The sequence below is a fragment of the Solanum dulcamara genome, chromosome 12 (assembly GCF_947179165.1).
Source record: "Solanum dulcamara chromosome 12, daSolDulc1.2, whole genome shotgun sequence".
NCBI classification, from domain to species: Eukaryota; Viridiplantae; Streptophyta; class Magnoliopsida; order Solanales; family Solanaceae; genus Solanum; species Solanum dulcamara.
In genome coordinates this window covers 39,295,732-39,310,294 of record NC_077248.1, presented here as the reverse complement: position 1 = coordinate 39,310,294, position 14,563 = coordinate 39,295,732, and positions in this window count along the sequence as shown.

Below are 14,563 nucleotides of genomic sequence, written 5' to 3'. Positions count from 1 at the left end.
GCATACACTTCAAGAATCAATGTTTTGAAGATACCTACAAGTTATCAACCTCCATAATTTCAACAATTTGACGGAAAGGGAAATCCAAAGCAATACATTGCCCATTTTATTGAAACTTGCAATAATGCTGGAACATATGGAGATTATTGCGCTCCTTACAAGGAAATGCCTTTGACTGGTATACGGATATCGAGGCTAGCTCTATTGATAGTTAGGAACAACTTTAGCATGAATTTCTCAATCATTTCTATAGCACAAGGATTACTGTGAGCATGGTTGAACTCACAAATATACATCAATGGAAAGATGAACATGTCATTGAGTTCATCAACCGATGGAGAAATACAAGCCTCAATTGTAAGGATAGGCTTAGTGAAACTTCTGGAATAAAAATGTGTATTCAAGGAATGCGTTGGGGACTTCGTTATATCCTACAAGGTATTAAACCCAAATAATTTGAGGAACTAGCCACACGTGCTCATGATATAGAGTTGAGCATGTCTGCAAGCGGAATTGAAGGACCACTTATTTATGAGCCTCGCAAGGGAAAAGACAAAATAGAGGTAAAGAAAGGAGGAAAATTGGCACCTAAGTTTGGAAATAAGGAGTCGATGAATGTTAATGCTGTGCCTTTGAAAGTGGCTACAAATCTAAGCAAGAATCAAAGGGTGAAGACCACAACTTTTCAGAATAACGCTAGTAGAAAGCTGACTTTGAAAGAAATGCAGGAAAAAGAGTATCCTTTCTTGGACTCATTTGTCCCAGTAATTTTTGAAGAGCTTCTGGCATTAAAACTCTTTCAGCTACCTGAAATAAAGCATTCAAATGAGGCTGGGAGGATTAATGATCCAAATTACTGCAAATATTACCGTTTGATGGGCCATCCTATTGAAAAGTATTTTATATTTAAGAAAAAGATCATGGACTTAGCCCATGAAGGAAAAATATTTCTTGAAGATGAGAAGGAGAGTTCAAATCAAGTCTCTGTCACTTTTGATTCACTCGACCCCATAGTTCCTTGCAACTTTGTTGAAATACATGATGGTGGTGATGTCCTAGCCACATTACCACCAAAAATGATTAAATTTGGTGATTTCAAACTGATTGATATTAACACATCATCGCTCGTTCCTTTGATGAATGAAGTAATAAGGGAAAATAAACCGCTAGAGGAAAACCAATCTTGCGATGCTTATACCAATAATGAAGGATGGATTTTAGTGACATGACAAAGATGTTGTAAAACGAGCTTGCAAAGAGATCCAAGTAAGCAAGTGACAAGAGTAAAGATGAAGAAACTACCTAAAACTCAAAGGATAAAGAAGAATGTGAAGAAGTCAAGAGTTGTGGGGAATTACTATCAAAAGCAACGCTCTCTGGTGACATTAGAGGACTTCTTGCCAAGTTGGTTTCGTGAAAAGATTTTTCATTGGGACACCAAGACCTCATATTGTAACATTGATAAAGAAGAGACGATCGGAGAAGGCTCATCGCCATCATTACTTCCATCACATGAAGGCACTACCAAGTCTCACTCCGAAGAAGTGGACACTTGTGATGCAAAGTTTACATTCACTAATGATGATCTTTTATTAGGTGAAGTATTGCATAATTGTCCTTTTTATATGATAAGTTTTGTGCGTGGACATAAAGTAAATAGAATCATGGTGGATGATGGATCTGGGGTCAATATGCTCCCTATTCGTACTGTGAAGGAACTTGGAATCCCGATAAATGAACTGTTGAAGTCTTTTGAAGATTCAAGGATTTAACCAAGGGGGGTAGAGAGCCATTGGTGCTGTCAAATTAGATATAACGATGGGAGATATGCTTTTGAGTGCATGGATACATGTTATTGACTCAAAGACCTTGTATAATATCTTGTTAGGAAGGCCATGGATACACAGAACAAAGTGGTACCGTCCACCTACTATCAATATTTCAAATACTTTGAAGAAGGGGTTCAAAAGAAGGTAGTTGTTGATGATGAACCTTTCACCAAGTCAAAAGCGCACTTTGCTGATGCAAAATTCTACTTAAAGAATCATGTTTCAAAAGAAGTCAAAGTAGATAACGCAATACCTGTTGATATCACAAAAAAGGTTGATGTAGCACCTAATAATGCGAGGGTCATGATTGAAAAGAATAAAATGCTTTCAGATATGAGTAAAGTACCTAAGACAAGTGAGGCATCTTCAAGTAAGAGAATGATTCCTATTTCTCACTATGTCCCAAAGATAAACAAGGTCAAGATCCCACCCTCTGAGTTGCAAAGTAGCAAGTTGACATTTTCTATCAAGAAAATTGATGCAATCAAATCACCTTCAAAAATGATAAAAGGATTGTCAGACCATTAAATCATGATTCATATGAATCACTTCCTAAAAAGTGTACAAATAAGGATTTTGACCCAAATGCATATAAATTGTTGGTGAAAGCAAGATACAATCGCACTAAAGCTTTTAATGCAGGGAAGCTTCCAAATGGAGTTATTAAAAAGGAAAATCATGGCCTAAATCCAACTCAAAGGATGATGATAAAGAGAGGGTATGTTGTTAAGCAATCGCGTGAAGGCTTGGGTTACAAACAATCGTCACCAGTTTGAATCTCTATAAAAAGGATGAGCATCAACTACATTACCCCTGTGGAAGAACCTATGATGTTCAACAAAAAGTCTTCTGTATTTGATCGACTTAGTGGCATGACTCCTAACAATTCTGCATTTAATCGGCTAACCGAATCAACTCCAAAAAATTCAGTATTTGATTGGTTGGGACCAATGAAGAAAAATACAAGCGCCAAAGAAATTATAAAACAATGGAACAATGGGTACATGCTCGAGAGCATAACTCACCCAAGAATTGCCTCAGTTTGATTCCTTCTAGAATGAGACAAGAAACAAAACTTGTAGTTTCATGTAGAGATGTCCTGAGAGCAAGAACTCACACCATAGTTCACACTACAGAGCGAGATGAAGATGAAGAAAGTGTGGGATCATTAAATCATATCACAATTTGTGATGAGGAAAGTGACGAGGAAAGTACTTCACTATATGCAAAAAATTGAGGATGGGTTTGTTGATATTCATGCATGCCATCACGTATCTTTTAATGATGGTGATCCTCAAAAAGATAAGGATGTTGAAGATGCACCACCTCAACTCAAAGAAGGGGTAAAGAATACTGTTGATGCATTGAAAAAAGTAAATCTTGGGGTTGATGATGATATAAGGCCTACATATGTAAGTGCTTCACTAGATGACGATGAAGAGAAGAAATATATTGAGATGCTTATGGAATTTAGGGATGTATTTGCTTGGAGTTAAAAAGAGATGCTAGGATTAGACCTTAAAGTTGCAGTTCATCATCTTGTTGTGAAACGAGGGACTCGTCCTGTTAAACAAGCTCAACGTCGCTTTAGACCTGAACTGGTTCCTTTGATCAAAATTGAAGTTAATAAGCTCATTGAAGCAGGTTTCATTCGTGAAGTCAAATATCCTAAATGGATTTCGAGCATTGTACATGTAAGAAAGAAGAATGGCCAAATCGAGTTTGTGTTGACATTAGAGATCTTAATAATGCATGCTCTAAGGTTGAATTTCCTCTTCCAATCCCTGATCTTATGATTGATGCCACGACTAGATACAAGACAATGTCTTTTATGGATGGTTCATCTGGATACAATCAAATTTGCATGGCACCAAGGGATGAAGAACTTACTGTATTTCACACTCCTAAAGGTATATATTGCTACAAAGTAATGCCTTTTGGTTTAAAAAATGCTAGGGCCACTTATCAATGAGCCATGCAGAATATTTTTGATGACATGCTTCATAAAACCATTGAGTGCTATGTTGATGACTTAGTGGTAAAATCAAGAAAGAGTGATGACCACTTGCAAGATTTGAGAATGGTGTTCGAATAACTTCGAAGATACCAACTCAAAATGAATCCTTTAAAATGTGTCTTTGGAGTTACTTCGGGAAAGTTTCTTGGTTTTATTGTTCGACATCGAGGAATTGAGATTGACCAAGATACGATAGATGCTATTTTGAAGATGCCTGAGCCAAATAAATTCATGAGTTAAAAAGCTTACAAGGAAAATTAGCATATCTTAGGAGGTTTATCTCAAATCTGGCTAGGAGATGTCAACCGTTCAGTCGCTTTATGAAGAAAGATGTTTCTTTTGAATGGGACCAAGCTTGTACCAATGCTTTCGAGAATATAAAGTATTATTTGATGAATCCTCCAGTACTTGTAGCTCCTATACCTGGAAAACCATTGATTTTATACATTGCAACACAAGAAAGGTTAGTAGGAGCATTCTCGCACAAGAAAATAATGAAAGGAAAGAAAATTCCTTGTATTACTTGAGTAAGACGATGACACAAAATGAAATCAAGTATTCACCTATTGAGAAGTTATGTCTGACACTCATATTCTCGAGTCAGAAGATGAAGCATTACTTCCAAGCTCATATTGTACAACTTCTCTCTAAAGCGAATCCTATCAAGTTTGTCATGTCCAAGCCTGTCTTAAGTGATCAACTAGCAAAGTGGTACCTCCGGTTTCAATAATTTGAAATTATGTATATATCTCATAAGGCAGTAAAAGGACAAGTGCTAGCAAATTTTTTGGCGAATCATCCAATTCCGAATGATTGGGAGTTATATGATGAATTACCTGAAGAAGATGAAATGCTAGTGGAAATTCAACCACCTTGAAAGATGTATTTTGATGGTGCTGCACATCATGAAGAAGCCGGTACTGGAGTGGTATTTGTTACTTCCCATGGAGAAGTTTTGCCGTACTCCTTCACTCTAGCACAACACTGCTTCAATAATGTTGCTGAATATCAAACACTCTTACTTGGGCTTGAAATGGCCGTTGATATAAAACAATTACAACTACAAGTTTTTGGGGATTCCAAGTTGGTGATAAATCAAGTCTTGGGTAATTATGAAGTAAAGAAGACCGAGTTACTCCCATACTATAATTATGCTCAAAAGATGATATGATGGCTTGGAGAGGTGAGTATTCAACATGTCCCTAGAAAGGAAAATAAGAAGGCTGATGCATTGGCAGCTTTAGCTTCTGAATTAGTATCGCCTGATGAAATACAAGTTGTGGTTTGCCAAAGATGGATAACTCCGCCTCTAGATGAGCATGTACAAGAATTTCGATAAGTTATCACCATTTTGGAGGCTAAAATTGAAGATTGGCGACAACTAATAATAGATTACTTGTGTTATAAAATATTGCTAGAAAATCTTGAAAGAAGGATAAAAATCTGACGACGAGCCCCTCATTTTCTTTATTATAAAAAAACACTTTACAAGCGGTCGTTCGATAGAATTCTCTTATGATGTTTGGGGGTAGATGAATCTACTCAAGCTATGCAAGAAGCACATTCTGGAGTATGTGAAGCGCATCAATCTGGGCCAAAACTTTATTTTCACATAAAAAGGATGGGATATTACTGGCTAACCATGGTGAAAGATTATCTGGATTACGTCCAAAGATCTAAAGCTTGTCAATTCCATGAGAATTTTATACATCAACCCCTAGAAGTATTGCACCTAACTATCGCCTCATGGCTATTTGGATGTTGTTGGACCATTGCCTAAGTCCTCTGGTGGACATTTGTACATCTTGGCTGCAACTGACTACTTCTCAAAATGGGTAGAAGTTGTTTCCCTTAGAGAAGTGAAGAAAGAGAATGTCGCTAACTTCATTCGAGTCAATATTATCTACCATTTTGGTATTCTCGATATATATTGACAGATAATCATAATCCATTTGATAACAAGTTAATGACGAAGATATGTGATCTTTTTGGCTTCAAGCAACGCAATTCCTCTATGTATTATGCGGCAGCTACTGGTCTCGCTAAAGCATTTAACAAAACACTCTACAACTTGTTGAAGAAAGTTGTTTCCAAGTCTAAGAGAAATTGGCATGAAAGAATGGAAGAGTCTCTTTGAGCATATAGGACTACGTATCGCACACTAACACAAGCAACTCCCTATTCTCTTATTTATGGAGTTGAAGCAGTCCTTCCACTTAAGCATCAAATCCCATCATTGTCCCTTGCCATTCAAGAAGGACTCACGAATGAAGAAAATGCTTGATTACCCCTTGAAGAATTGGAGGCTCTTAATGAAAAAAGACTAGAGGCCTAACAAAGTCTGGAATGTTATCAAGCTCGTCTAGCTCGATCTTTTAATAAGAAGGTTCGTCTTAGATGCTTCCAAGTGGGTGATTAAGTTCTTGTTATAAGAAGGCCTATTATTACTTCTCATCGGTCTGGAAGCAAGTTCTCTACTAAATGGGATAGACCATATGTGGTACAAGAAGTATACTCAAGTGTCGCTTACAAACTGGTTGACTCATAAGAATTGCGCATTGGCCCCATTAATGGAAAGTTCATAAAGAGATACTATCCTTGAAGAAATGAAACACGCTCTTTAAGGTATGAGCATAGACTACATGTTACTCCTAGCCTGCAAGAGTATAAATTTTGCACGACATCAAAAAAAAATGTCCGATAGGTTGAAAATCTCGATAGAGGCAGGCGGCCTAGGTAAAAGTTAGGAAACAAAAAAAATAAAAGAATAAAAAAATCACTCTTTCAGAACTACGTTATGACTTGATCCTCTTCACTGAGGTACGTAGGCGCTTGAAATTACATTCTTAGTTTAGTCGAATGAGTATCCAAAAAATACATAGTCTCTCTTGACCCTCTTCGCCGAGGTCCGTGGTGCTTAGAGTTACATCCTAAGTTTAGTCTCATAAGTTCAAAAGAATTGGGGCACGCTATTATTTGAGAATCACAATGTTCTTGTAGATTTTCATATATAACTTGTGAATTAGAGAAGGTCAATCAAGACAGAATTTGAATTAACTTCAAAGAAATATTCGTACAAATCCATAAAGCTATTAGCTGTGATTATTGAACACAGTGTAGTTTTATGAATCTTCTTTTCGGCTTCTCTATGCTTAGATATAAGTATTTTTAATAAGATCATGAGAATATGAATCTGTCAGCTTTCCTGCATGTGAAGTTCATTTTTGAAGTTTGTTATGAACGATCTTGAGGGACTTGAGCTATAAATTTTGGATATGTTTTAGATTAAGAAGTTAGTTTCTGATAAATTAAGTCTCTCTTGCCTTTGGTTCTCTCATACAATGATATATCTCTTGTACTATCGAAACACACAAGGTGATAAACAACGATGTGTAGGAAAAAGTCCAAGCTTAATGCGATTACGTCAATGCATCAATATGAGTAAATAACTCTTGAAGTTGAAACATAAAATAAATACTTAAATAAATGTGCAATATAATGCAATCAAAAGGATTTCTAAAAGAGTGACAACTAATCAATCAGAATACTTCAAAAAAAATAGTTCATAACAAGTTAGTCTAAATGTAGCTTATAATTAGCTAAGTCTTGAAGAGAAATCTCTAAAACTCTCATTTTCTCTTCCACATCATTCGAGGCATTCGTAGTAGCTAGGAAAATATCACGACATTTGTTTTACTCTTATTCAGCTGCTAAGACTTTAGATTCGACATCTTCGACTTCTTTCTTGGCAGCATCTCGGAGGGCTTTTAGCTCCTTCACCTTTTTCCTTGCCTCCTTAAGGGATTGACAAACGTCAGATAATTCTTTGAATTTCTCATTCTTTTCATTCAAGACAAGATCAAGTTGTTTCTTGGCATTTAGATATGGCTCGAATTCTTCAATTTTCAAGGTTTTATCAGTAAAGGATGATCGTGATTGGTCATAGGAGGTGGCAAGTTCAAAGAGAGAATCCAATAAGTTCTTCAAAGGAGAAATATCCACCCCCATTTCATCTACATCATTAAGAATTACTTGAACCTCATCCTTAAGAGAAGAAACACCTTTTGCAGTGAGATTAGAGAGTTTAGAACAAATCTTACTCCAAGCTCCCTCGACAAAATTCATTTGAAGTTCTGAGATGACTTGGTTTCCGTCAAAAATGGACACAGATATCGCCGGTTTCTTATGGGGAGGATATTCAACATTTGAGGTAGTGCTTTCATGAATAAAAGTAGTCTCTCACTCCGATTTGGGTGAAAAAATTGATTTTCTTGAAATTGGCCCCTCTACAGATTCATTACTATCTTGTGTCTTGCGTTGGTAAGAAGTTTCCAACATGCTAACATCGTCTACCTGGAAAAAAAAAGAAAAAATTAATTAAAATTTTTTTAAAAATAATATATATATATATATATATATATATATATATATATATATATATATATATATATATATATAAATAAAAGAAAAAATATCATAATTAGTAAAATCATGTGGTATCATGGAATAAAAAAAAATCATTACCTCTTTAATAGTTGTTAAAGTCCTTGAAGAACTAACATTGTTGTCGAAAATCTCTACCGGATGTGAACTAGCATCGTTTGGCGTGTCGGAAGGTAGTTTCAATTGCTTCCAACAACGATCACTATGAGTTCTACAACTTTCATCTTGAGATGGCCATTTGTGAGAGGTCTGTTGAATTTGAGTTGAATACTTTTTTTTGTGAACTTCTTCAAGAGAAGATCCCTTGATCTTGTCTGGAAAAATAACTTTAAACTTCAAAATAGGAGGTTGGCTCACAATTAAGACCTCCTCATCTTGGTTTTTAGTATCCAGACCAACAACACCTACCAAGGACTGTATATAATTTTCAAGAAAATTTTTATGCACCTTTTCCCACCAAGATTTGTAATTGAGCAAAACGAATTTCTTCAAGTTGGACCCATTAGGTGGAAATATTGCTCTTATCTTAGATTTTGTCAGCACACAAATCCGTGCAAGCCTTAAACCCTCGGCTAATGAAGCTTCACAAAAATCTTGATCTAATCGACCAGGAGCATCTTGAAAAAAGCCAAATTAATGATTGAATCTATGGGGACTATAAGGCTCCACAATAAAGATTTTTTCGTTCCTTAAAGTGAGATAGTTTGAGTGAAGGCTCATAAAGAAATTTGATTGAAATTCCTTTTTAGTGTCGTCGTCGCGGTAGTGGTGAGCATTAGGCCTTTTGATCAATGTTGCATTCCAGGAAATAGTTCCCCATTCATGTATAAGCTGCCTTACATCCTCTTTTTCAAAATACCTGACAGCACCTTCGCCAAAAAAGGAAGCCATAAGAGGATCAGCCGGTCCACCTGCTAATGGGTAATGAGTATTGAAGTAATAGACCAACCAATCATACACGTAATAAATTGGAAAATAAGTTTGGACGAGATCAAGTCGTGAGCATCTTGAAATTGTGTTTAGACCTCTGTAAATGCTGGCTAAGACGGGAACTGCAAGTCTAACTCTTTGTCCAAATGCTAAATGATAGGCGATTCTGAAGACGCCCAGACGAATAAAATCATCCTCCTTCGTAGGAAGCACAAATACGCACAACCAGCAAGATAAAAAGTTTCCCAAGTATGTTTCATTTTTCTTGTGACTTAACATCTAACTTGTGAAACAAAGCTTCTTCAGTAGAAGACCAATTAACAGACTCACCAATTATGCCTGTTGGGTTATGCAATGACTTGAGACGGTCGGACTTCTTTTTTTTTCTTGGTGGGGGTTGTCCATATTTTGTATCTTTCTTACACCAAAACTCTCCCATCTTTCCACGGAAATATTTAGGTCATGATTATTCTCTACTCAAATCCGATGAAAGACATCAAATAAATGCTCACAAGAGTGAGGGAGAAACTTTTTTCCCTTATCAAATGTACCTAAAAATTCTACAACATTTGACACGACTTCCTCATAAAGACTTCCTGTTATGGGTAAACCACCAATCACGTGTAAATCCCAAAGTGATATAAATAGTTCTCCAACTAAGGTAAGCAGAGTATTTGTAATAGGACACCAAGCTTCGCAAAAGGCTTGCAAGATGTTAGTGTTACGATCATAAGTAAAAAGCGAACCATACACAACATCATATATTTTTGCATCCTTCAAAGTCTGGCGATTCCTACTAAGGATATCTTCAGCCCACTCCCAATAGCCTGGAACGTAGTAAAACTTTCCATCAAGTGTGAAAATGTCATCCCATCGAATTTCTCCATTTATGATTCATCGCCCCAAATGGGATAAAGAAGTTGCAATATTTTTGGTATGATGATTAGGAGTGCAAAGTAACCACGTCTTGGGAGGACAACTATTATATTCAAGAGTCCAATCATCTAAACCAGGAAGTTCCCCCAAAGATGGCCATGGAGCAGCATATTGACCAGCTAATGGCGTACCTACAAGTAATTTGGTCTCCACCTCACTGTCCTTATGATCTGATATCACAAGGTATTGCAACTCTGAAGAAGTGGAAGTCAAATCTCTAAAGTAAATCATGATTTAATCTGTAAAAAAAAATAAAGAAAAAAGAAAAAAAATGTTTTATTAGCGCTTAAATTAGTAATTCAATAATCATGGTCATGAATCCCAATAATGAACGATCATATTCTTTTAGCATGTAAAGTATTTGCCTTAGATAGTGTAAAATCTTTGGCTTGGACTATGGGATGCCTTTGACTCAGACAGTGTAAAGTTTTTGCCACAAATCCTATAAAGTCTTTGCCTCAGACGGTGTAAAGTCTTTGGCTTGGACTATGTGATGCCTTTGACTCAGACGGTGTAAAGTCTTTTCCACAAATCATATAAAGTCTTTGCCACAAATCATATAAAGTTTTTACCTGACGGTGTAAAGTCTTTGGCTTGGACTATGTGATGCCTTTGACTCAGACGGTGTAAAGTCTTTGCCACAAATTATGTAAGTCTTTGCCTCAGATGGTGAAAAGTCTTTGGCTTGGACTATGTGATGCCTTTAATTCAGACAGTATGAAGTCTTTGCCATAAATCATGTAAAGTCTTTGCCTCAGATGGTGTAAAGTCTTTGGCTTAGACTATGTGATGCATTTGATTCAATCGGTGTAAAGTCTTCGTCAAAGGTAATGTAAACTTATTGGCTCAAACAATGCAGCACATTTGACTCCAATAGAATAAAAGTTCATTGTATATGAAGTAATATTTTCACTTGCAAAAAAAAGGCCTAAACAAAAAAAAGCGTACCTCGTATCTTGATGAACTCAAGAGTGTATGCAAAAAAGAGCATCAAAATTATCAATGCCAAAGATAAAAATAAATAAAAAGTGAGAGTCTATTTATAGACAAATAGTGATGGTGATAGAGTCCTTCTCCCAAAGTAACTATAATTACTTTTTGGGTTAGGACTCTAGTGGAATGGTACAAATTTATTCTCTCCAAATCCTAATTGGTTGTGAAATTGTAAATATTTGGGCTATCCGTATTCTAAAAGGAGTGTGTCATTTCTGAATTCTAATTGGATCATTATTATTATTATTATTTTATTTTATTTGGTTAGCAAATGCCTATCCTTTATTTTGTTGATCTCTATCCTATTCTAATTGTTCAAATCTAGTAAAAAAATTAAAAATTTTAAAAATAAATAATAATAATAATAATAATAATAATAATAATAATAATAAAAATTGGCGACGTGATCAAGTTCCAATTGGAGTCTCATTATTTACTACAACTATGTCACTCTAATTGGAGAAACATATTAATTTAATATGTTCATGATGCATATTAAATTGCACGATATACTATTATCGTTTAGTTAATACTTCAAGCCTGGTCTTTGAATAAAATATTTCGACAAGACTTGAAGTAGGGGGCATTTGTAAACATTAGAATTATATTGGATTTAAATCTATAAATTAATTTAGACTATATTAAATTCAAGAAAATAGTCCAAATGACGTGGCAATCCAAGTCAAATAAATAATCCACTAAAAACACACCATGTGTCAAAGTTATGTGACAATTCAAGTCAAATTAAATGAGCTACTAAAATCACACCACGTGTCAAAGTTATATGGCAATCCAAGTCAAATTAAATGGGCCATTAGAATCATGCCATGTGCCAAAATTATGTGGCAATCCAAGTCAAATAAAATAAGTCACTAAAATCATGCCACGTATCGAAGTTATGTGGCAATCTAAGTCAAATTAAATGAGCCACTAGAATAATGTCACGTGTATATGTGACATGTTCTGACCAATCAAATTAAAGCTCTTCACCAAAAGAAATATGATTAGTCAGTTCAAACCAACCAATCAAATCACACCCTCATACCACTTCCTACAACTATAAATAGGGGTCCTCATTATTCTCAGATAGGTTTTGTTTTTAAAAAGAACAAGAAGCAAGAAGAGAGCTCGTGAATCAAAGGCCACAAATTTTCTACAAAGTTACAAAGTTCAAGTAATCAAATTCAAGCTCAAGTTCAAGATCAAGAACGAAGGAAAATATCAAAAAGTTCAAGATCAAGTTGATTGTTCATATTTATTATTCGTCATAACCATACAAGTGTTCGTGACGAATAATTCAAATCCAAATTTGATGAAGAAGATTCAAGATCAAGCTATTCAAGCCCTTGACTCTAAATCAAATTCAAATTCAACATATTCCATATTATTTGAAAAATCAGATGATTATCATAGAGATTGTAACACGCACTACATTTTGAAATCAAATATTACACTTTGTTAATCCAATTTTCCGGTCTTGATTATTTATTTTTCTCGGCTCGAAAATTTATTGTTTACAGTTGGATCCTAGTGGAAGTGAGTAGAAGCAATTGTTTATTATGTTTACACAATTAGAATAGAATACGAAAATAAATGTCACTTATCTCTTATGTTATTGTTAATTTATAAAATAATTGTGTTACATTATTATGCTCATATATAATGTAATTTATTTTTCATGTATCTTACTATTTAGATTATATTATTGAATCAAATATTTTGCCCTTCATTAAAAAACTTCGCTTTAGACAAAACTATATTTTCATCATTTTTTAAAATATTTAAAGTGCTTTAAGTCTTTTCCTAATATATAGGCCTTTAAAATTAATTAAATATTATATATTAATTATTTCTTTATTTGTACGCTAAAATAATAATAGTAAATTACGGCAGGAGAATCCTATTTTGTTATGAGTTCTAAGTGATATAATCTATATATATCACCTTTGTAAAAAAAAAAACCTTGAATAGGGTTTATTGTTATTTTACTTGAATAAGGTTTATTGTTTTTGTAAAAACAAATTCCCCTAACATGTCCGAAGTTATGTTTCAGTTTTTATGTTTTCTTGGTGTTTGACTTCTTTCTTTTTTTTGTGCATTTAATAAATGCAGGATCAACTCTACATCTCTGGTGTTGAAGCTTCGTGGTGAAATTATTGAGCCATCGTTGATAATTTTGGCTAGGAAATACAATCAGGACAATATGATATGCTAGAAGTAGGTCCTTGATATTCCTTCTTTTTTTGTCTTGTCATTACTATTTTTTTCAAATAATTGTCATTTAATAATACAATAGTTAGACAAAAAAATCAAGTTTTGCTTTTATCAAATTATTTTTATGTCTTTTAAATATTTTCAGTTGTTAATCATTATAATTTATAGTACTTTTTACGTAGTTTTTAAATATATAAAATTTATTTTAAAAAACTTAAACCTTCTATATCTGAATTTACAACTATACGTTACAAGCTTGAATCTCAAAATTTTAACATTGTCACATAAATTTGGACAAAGGATTTTTGTTTGTATGGTTTTAACTTTATACATTTTAAAAATAAAGAAGACTTTTGAATCTTATGGTCTTTAATTAAAGATACATAGAATGTATTAAAATATTCATTAATCTTGTGGTCTCAAACATGCATGTCGAAAGTTTAAACTAAAGAAATGTCAAAAAAAGAAGAAAAGGACATTGTTTTTAAAACGAACTAAAGATAAAAGAAAAATTTATCGTTAAAAATGAAGAAGTCCTAAATATATGATAAAAGAAAACATATGGTAAATGATTTTAGGATAATTAATAATTAAGGGATCCTAAAATAATAGTAAGAGAAAAAAATATTTAAAATTTAAGGATTCCTAAGATATATGATAAGAGAAAAGTATATGTCAAGAGTTCCAAGGTTTTTTTCTCATCAACATCAACGTATGATTTTTTTTTAATCTTAAATTATTTGTTTAAGATCTAGAAAAAGTAGCAAAATAATACTATTTTTTATATTCGATCATTTTTATTTTTCAATTATTCGTTTTAAAAAATGTTATTCTTCATTACTACTTTTTATGTGACACAATTATTTATGAAAGTCAAGTTGGATGAAAGAGTTAAATCTGAGTTAAATATACCAATTTATATGTATTACGTATAATTTAAAGACTCTTGGTAGATGACTTTCAGTTTTCTTGAATCGCAACTTCAGGTTATCATCTTTTGCTTTATCATAATCATTTCTGTTATTGTTAATTTGTTACAATTAATTGTCTTGTAGTATTTTGCTCATATATAATTGGGTCATTTTTCTTTGATTATTGCTTATACTGTGTTTTTCGTATATCAATAACATAATTTTGAGTTTTGATATCAATGAAGCATTTTTTGTTCACTACATTTAATTTTTTCTCTTTAATTGTTAGT